Genomic DNA, 8416 nt, shown 5'->3' on the forward strand with positions numbered 1-8416 from the left:
GACAGAAGTGGTATCAGAGCAAATGTTGACTGTAGGACGAAACCTAGATAGAAATGGACAAACCTTTCCTACTTACCTTACTCTGATTCATTCCATACTCATCTCATCTCGATCTTGTCTCACCTTTTGCTACTCTACTCTGATTAATCTTATCTTTTCTACTCTAAGACAAGATGGATTTCACACATTGGAATCCTACCACTATGATCTTTTTAAGAGATAGGGAACCCAAGACAAAATTTAAAACTATTTTCTTTAAAAATGTTGTTTGATAGTTCTGATGTTAAATGTCTGATTTGCTTCTTTGATTGATTGATATATTATATATGGACATCTTAGCATGTACCAACATAAGGTAATGAATTAGCTTTAGTGGATAACACACTAATCTACTTAGCTAATAAATCCCCCGTAGCAACATTCCTCGTAATTACTCGCCTTGTCTACAATTCTTCTTTCTTACCCTGTATTTCTAACCCAAATGGGCTACCCCTATACTGTTAGAAGAGAGCAGTATAGACTTGATCCTTGGCATGTTATGGTTAAGAAAGGCAAAGTCTGTATATACACCATGCTAAGGGAACCGTAGAGCTCACCAGTTCCAAAGAAGAAAGATTTGAAGTTGAAATTGTGGTAACAACCACCATCCAACTAGCGACATTTTTAGTAGATGAGAAGTTTAATGGTGACAACACCCGTGCGGATTAGGGATTTTCTTCGAGTGTCTTTCTAGAGGAGTTATTAGGGATGCCACCAGATATGGAAGTTGAGTTAGTCATTGATCTCTTACCTAGGACTGCTCCTGTTTCTAAACAGCCATACATGATGTCCGTAGAAGAGCTAAAGGAACTTAAGAAGCAATTAATGGAATTACAAGAGGCTGGGTACATTCGTTCGGGTTCCTTACCTTGGGGAGCGTCGGTTCTGTTTGTACAGAAGAAGGATGGATCACAGCGGATGTGTGTGGATTATAGATCCCTTAATGATGTTACTGTGAAGAACAAGTATCTGTTGCCCCATATTGAGGATTTATTTGATCAGATGAGAGGTGCTAGAGTATTCTCGAAGATTGATCTCCGATCGGGTTACCATCAGATGAGGATTAGACCATCGGATATTCCCAAGACAGCATTCTCGACTCGATATGGATTATATGAGTTCACTGTTATGTCATTTGGACTAACTAAAACACCAGCCTATTTTATGGATCTAAAGAATAAAGTGTTCATGATCTGGACAGATTCGTCGTGGTTTTCATCGACGATATTCTTATCTATTTCAAGAGTGATAGTGATCATGAGGAACATCTAAGGTTGGTGCTACAGAAGCTACGAGATAACCAGCTATATGCCAAGTTCAGCAAGTGTGAGTTTTGGATTGGCGAGGTGTCATTTCTTGGTCATATTATTTCTAATGGAGGAATATCAGTCGATCCTGCCAAGGTTAAGGAGATAATGGAGTTGAGAGTACCCACTACAGTTACTGAGATTCGGAGTTTCTTGGGACTTGCAGGATACTATCGGAGATTTATTGGAGGATTTTCTAAGATCGCTAAGCCTATGACCTCACTTCTAGAGAAGGGAAGAGAGTTCAAGTGGGATGAGAAGTGCCAAGATAGCTTTGATCAATTAAAGAAGAGGTTGATGTCTCCACCAGTGTTGGTTATGCCAGACCTATAGAAGGGATTTGATATTTATTGTGATGCATGTGGCCAAGGCTTGGGATGTGTACTCATGCAGGAAGGACATGTGATTGCATATGTTTCTCGTCAGTTACGGAAACATGAATTGAATTACCCCACTCATGACTTAGAATTGGCAGCCATTGTGCATGCGTTTAAGATATGGAGACATTATGTCGTGGGAACCAAGTGTCAAGTGTACACGGATCATAAGAGTTTAAAGTATATATTCACTCAGAATGATCTCAACCTTAGGCAACGCCGTTGGTTGGAGCTTATTAAGGATTATGATTTGGAGATTCACTATCACCCGGGCAAGGCAAATTTGGTTGCAGATGCCTTGAGTCGAAAGGAGCATGTTCATTCAGCTATTGTTTCCCAGCTACCCGATGAGATTGTTGAGAATTTCAGGAGACTTAACCTGGGGATAGTTGCTCACACTGAAAGAGTTACTATTGATGTGGAACCTACCTTGGAGCAAGAGATCCGCAAAGGCCAAATTGGTAATGCAAAAATACAAGAGATTAAGGATCTGATTACTGAAGGTCGAGTTCCGGAATTTACGGAATATGAGCAAGGCATCGTATGGTTCAAGGACAGGATGTGTGTTCCGGATATTGAAAGCCTTCGTGAGACTATTTTGAAGGAGGTCCATGACTCGGATTATTCTATTCATCCTGGTAGCACCAAGATGTATCAGAATTTGAAACAGAAGTATTGGTGGTATGGATTGAAGAGAGATGTAGCTGCACATGTGGCTATGTGCGATGTATGCCAAAGAGTTAAGGCTGAACATCAGAGGCCAGCTGGACTATTGCATCCACTGAAGATACCCGAATGGAAGTGGGAAGAGATTGGTATGGATTTCATTACTATATTGCCACGCACCTAGAAAGGATATGATGCTATATGGGTGATTGGGGATAGATTGACCAAAGTGGCTCACTTTATTCCTGTCAAGACTACTTATAAAGGTTCTCAGCTAGCAGAGTTATATATGGCTCGGATTGTGTGTTTACATGGAGTACCAAAGAAGATCGTGTCTGATCGAGGTTCGCAGTTTATCTCAAGATTTTGGAGAAGCTTTCATGAGAATATGAGTACGAAGTTGAATTTTAGTACAGCTTATCACCCTCAGACTGATGGACAGACTGAAAGGACCAATCAAGTAGTGGAAGATATGTTGAGAGCATGTGCCCTTCAGCATGGAGGAAGTTGGGATAAAAGTCTACCTTATGCTGAATTCTCATACAATAGTAGCTATCAGGCCAGTCTGAAGATGTCACCTTTTGAAGCTTTATATGGGAGGAAGTGCAGGACTCCTCTATATTGGGATCAGACTGGAGAAAGAAAGTTCTTTGGTCCTGAATTGATTCAAGAAGCAGAAGAACAAGTCCGTATAATTCGAGAGAATTTGAGGGTGGCTCAAACCAGGCAAAAGAGCTATGCTGATAATAGAAGAAGACCACTGGAATTTGAGGAAGGAGATTATGTGTACCTCAAGGTGTCACCACTTCGTGGAATGAGGAGATTCAAAGTTAAGGGCAAATTGTCCCCTCGCTATATTGGACCATTCTTGATCTTTAGGCGAGTTGGGGAGATGGCATACCAACTCGAGCTACCTGATAGTCTATCGGATGTGCATAATGTGTTCCACGTATCTCAGCTGAAGAAGTGTCTCCGTGTCCCTGAGGAACAGTTACCAATGGAAGAGCTCAGTGTTCAAGGTGAGTTGACTTATACGGAGTACCCAATCAAGATTTTGGATACTTTAACTCGAGTTACATGGAATAAGGTGATAAAAATGTGTAAAGTTCAATGGAGTCACCTCGGAGAAGTCGAAGCTACATGGGAAAGAGAAGAAGAGCTTCACATAGATTTCCCCATCTTTTCCCTCGTTCTTCCTAAATCTCGAGGACGAGATTATTTTTAAGGGGGGTAGGATTTGTAATACCCACTTTGTAAGAAAAATCTAAAAGGAGATATTACATTCATTTGTAGATATGTGTGTCATCTCTATCGATCATTTCATGTGGACACCTCACTTACACAGATAGATAATTAACAAAAGAACACTACTCAAATAAATCATGCATCATGCTCGGATTTTCTTTTGTGTGCATATTGTGACAAAATAACAATAATAATGCTAGTAGAAATAAAACAATGACCTGAGATGAAGTTTTAAACCTAAATGGAGAATTAGGGTTTGAAATAGAGAAGAAAAGAGAAAATATTACACAATACCAAAAACAAATTTATAAATGAATAAAGTTATTCCATAATAATTTATTCAAATCATATATTCAAAAATTTGATTACAAATTCGCCACAATAGTTTGAATTCAAATTGGAGACTTAAAAGTGAAAAGGGAATTCAAATAAGAAAAAAAAGAAAAACTATATGCCTGGGCCGGCTTTGTCCATTTTGGCCCATCTCCTCTTTTATTCCGCACAGCCCACTTTTCCCCCTTCGCTTCTCCACTGCTACACCGTCACTGGGTCCCGTCCGTCAGGGCCTTCTTCATTCCCCCGCATGTCTCGCTCGCGCGCTGGCAGATCCTCCGCGCGTGGCGACTTCGCCCCTGACGAGTGAGAGCCCAGCGCCGGGTCTTCTGCTGGTTCCGTCAATCGCGCATCCCAGTAGGCGTTGGAGCCAGTCGCGCTACGCAGGTGCGCCACGTTGGCTGCTGTCGCCGATGGGTAGGCCCAGGCTCCCAACTCGCTCACCGGATGCGAATCGCGCGCGCGGCTACCGTATCCTCCGATCGATTTCCCCCCAAATCGGAGTTGAATGCGGAGCAAGCTTGGCTGCCGCGCAATAAAGGCCGGGCCGCCCCCGCTGACCACCGAAAGCCGCCGTGATCCTTGCATCAATCCGGACCGGGTCGCCAGCCTCGTCTCCGGAGTATAAAATCGAAGGTCGAACCTCCCTGTTCCCATGGAAAGCTCCTCCGCCGTACCCTGCCCCTCTGCTCGACTCCACCGCCATGGCCGCAACAACCCGCCGGATGCGCGCGCTCTAGCCGGGCACGACAATGGCCTTCCAACCACCTCGTATCGCTCGGGCATATATGACCCATGTCGCTGCAACTCCGTGCCCTTGGTTCAAATGGATCGAAGTTGACTCCTTGCGCGTGGAAGGGAGCATAAACGGAGAAATTGGGTGCGGGCGCCGCAGTCGATTCCGCCTGTACACCATCGGAAGGTCTGTGGGCCATGTCTGGGAGCTTCCTTAGGCAGCCGCGGGGGTGCTCGTCCATCATCTCGGGCGTGTGCGACGGTCGGCGAGCAGCAATCTCTCGTCGAACTTCGACACCGCCACACTTCCGCCTATCACCGTGGCCAGAAAACCTCCTGCGATAATCCTCGGTATGCAACCCTCATTAGTACTCGTACTATTCTAGTCAACGTATTGTGCGTCCGAAATCGGGGATTTGCACTCGGCTGGGGTGCTCGACGGCGAGGTCGCCGCCGTTGTGGGGTCGGTGTTGCCGCGGTTCACTGGAAGGAAGGTGACGAATCGGTGACCGTTAGATCCGTGGGGAAGGGCAGGGATTAGACGACGCGCGTATTCCTTCGGTAGATCCACCACGACAGCAGGATTGTGATCGGAGGGTTGGGGTCAGATCTCGGGATCGTAGGATGTGGGCCGTTGGATCTAGATCCAATAGCTCTCGGTTCGTAACGATTCGATAAGATATAAATCTAATCACCGCTGTCGGTTCTCGATCGGGCGGACCAGGGCCGCCCATACCCCCTTCGCCATGACAGTTTAGCATATGAACCCCTGCAAAATCAAGTAATGAACCCGCCGTCCAACTCGTGGTTTACTGAGTCTAGGGAAACTTGCAGTCTAGCCCCTGGGTTATCTGGTTATTCGGTGCGCAGTCCAGGGATTTTGTAAATCAGAGGAATAGATTTAAAAATAGATTTTGAATATAAAAACAATTGCTAGAATTTGTATAAATCATAGAAAATGCGTATGAACTCCAAATTGACCCATTCCAATTTCTATAATTTTGTAATAATGTGGTTTATCACCTATTGCCACTGTTTTGACATGAAAGTCACATTAAATTTTATATGCTATTTAATCTTGTAAAAACACATAAAATCCTTAGAAATTCATAACTCCTCCGTTTTAACTCCGATTTGATTCGTTCAAGTTGCGTTAGTCTCGTAGAAACGCGTAGATCATCATTATGCAGTATATTCTTATGTTTGGTGTGATGTTAATTTTGTCTATGCACTGTTTGTTTGTATTGCTACGACTAGCGGTGAGGTCACGAGGATCTGAAGAATCACCCTGGTAACTGGAATCTCAAGTGCCAGGCAAGTTGTGCCCTTGACCACTTTTTACCCAATAATGTTCTTTAATGTCACTTATTCATGCATAGGTTAATTTTGATGGGACCCAATAGGTCACCCTAGATTGTTTATCTCATTACCTTGTTTACCCCTAAATCACTTGGGTAGTTTTGCTATTGCTTTACATGGTTTTGGGATAATCATTTACTATATCTATGTTCCAATTATTTTTGTTATTATTTATGTTCATGTCAAGTTCATTAATGTTAATTGGAACATAGAGCTTAACTTGAGAACCACGTGCCACCACAAGGGTTTAATGGGACGCCCTTGGCTGACTAATTAGGAAAGCTAGTGGAAGACTACCTTACCCGAAAGGGGCAAGGGCAGTAGGGGAGTGGTCAGTGTAGGGAGGTCCCTGGTTGATTTTGCTGCGATGGCGGTCAGCCAGGAACCCTGCATTGGAACTTCCTATAAACTGTAGCGGGTATTCGGAAGCTAGTGGAACTTTGTAAAGGCCTCGTAGTGTTGCCCTGCCGCGCTTCCTAGGTAGAGGTGTATGGGATTCGCGACCCCTTGGCAGATGGGTAGCATGACTTGTGGGTAAAGGGTACAACCTCTGCAGAGTGTAAAACTGGTATACTAGCCGTGCTCACGGTCATGAGCAGCTCAGGACTCTCTGATGATTAAATTATGGAACCTAAACTCAATTTATCATTTGCATTTGCATGGGTTTATTATTAATTTTGTTCTCTATTATTTTATTATGGGTTGGTATTTACTTACACTTAGTAATTGCTAATAAAATTTTGACCAACTACTTAAAAGCAATGCTCAGCTTTAACCATTCTCTTTGATAAGCCTTACACTCCATGAGCTCCCACCTTTGGTGAGTTCATGTCACATTATTCCCCACAACTTGTTGAGCGATGATCATGTGTGAGCTCACCCTTGCTGTCTCACACCCCCCCCACAGGAGAAGAGCAGGTGGTTCAGGAGGAGCCACAAGGCGAGGAGTATGATCTGATCTAGGTGGCGTTTCTCAGTTGACATTGGCGCCGACGATCCTTAGTTCGTTTTATGTTTATTCTTTTATTTTGTAATAAGTCTTCCGCTATGTAATAAGTACTCTGATGTTTTGTGACATTTATCTCTATTCACTCTGTTATTATATATGTTGTCTTCTTGGCGCATGTATGAGATGCACCTGGCTTTGTTCCTTAAAGCCGGGTGTGACACCTTCAACCGAGCCCTACGTAGCAGCCTCGGTGTCTTTCCACACGCTTGGACTTAGCCCGTTTTCGCGGTCGTGGCCGAACCGTTGTTTTCGGCCCGCGCGCCATGGCGAACACCTCGTTTTCAGCCCATACACAAGGCCGAACAGCCCTGCCGCCCGTCGCCGCGCGCCTCCTCCCGTTTTCCCTCCGTTCCACCTTGACCTTCACTCCAGACATGCGCTCTAGGTTCGGTGTCTTTCCACACGCTGGGACATAGCTCGTTTTCGCGTCCGTGCCCGAGCCTCCGTTTTCGGCCCGCGCGCCATGGCGAACCCCTCGTTTTCAGCCAATATGCAAGGCCGAACGGCCCTGCCGCCCGTCGCCGCGCGCCTCCTCCTGTTTTCCCTCCGTTCCACCTTGCCCTTCACTCAAGACATGCACTTTAGGTTCGGTGTCTTTCCACACGCTTGGACTTAGCCCGTTTTCGCGTTCGTGCCCGAGCCTCCGTTTTCGGCCCGCGCGCCATGGCGAACCCCTCGTTTTCAGCCAATACGCAAGGCCGAACGGCCCTGCCGCCCGTCGCCGTGCGCCTCCTCCCGTTTTCCCTCCGTTCCACCTTGCCCTTCACTCAAGACATGCACTTTAGGTTCGGTGTCTTTCCACACGCTTGGACTTAGCCCGTTTTCGCGTTCGTGCCCGAGCCTCCGTTTTCGGCCCGCGCGCCATGGCGAACCCCTCGTTTTCAGCCAATACGCAAGGCCAAACGGCCCTGCCGCCCGTCGCCGCGCGCCTCCTCCCGTTTTCCCTCCGTTCCACCTTGCCCTTCACTCAAGACATGCACTTTAGGTTCGGTGTCTTTCCACACGCTTGGACTTAGCTTATTTTCGAGTTCGTGCCCGAGCCTCCGTTTTCGGCCCGCGCGCCATGGCGAACCCCTCGTTTTCAGCCCAGACGCAAGGCCGAACGGCCCTGCCGCCCGTCGCCGCGCGCCTCCTCCCGTTTTCCCTCCGTTCCACCTTGCCCTTCACTCAAGACATGCACTTTAGGTTCGGTGTCTTTCCACACGCTTGGACTTAGCTTATTTTCGAGTTCATGCCCGAGCCTCCGTTTTCGGCCCGCGCGCCATGGCGAACCCCTCGTTTTCAGCCCAGGCGCAAGGCCGAACGGCCCTGCCGCCCGTCGCCGCGCGCCTCCTCCTGTTTTCCCT

This window comes from Zea mays, chromosome 6, assembly GCF_902167145.1.
Source record: "Zea mays cultivar B73 chromosome 6, Zm-B73-REFERENCE-NAM-5.0, whole genome shotgun sequence".
Classification (NCBI taxonomy): domain Eukaryota; kingdom Viridiplantae; phylum Streptophyta; class Magnoliopsida; order Poales; family Poaceae; genus Zea; species Zea mays.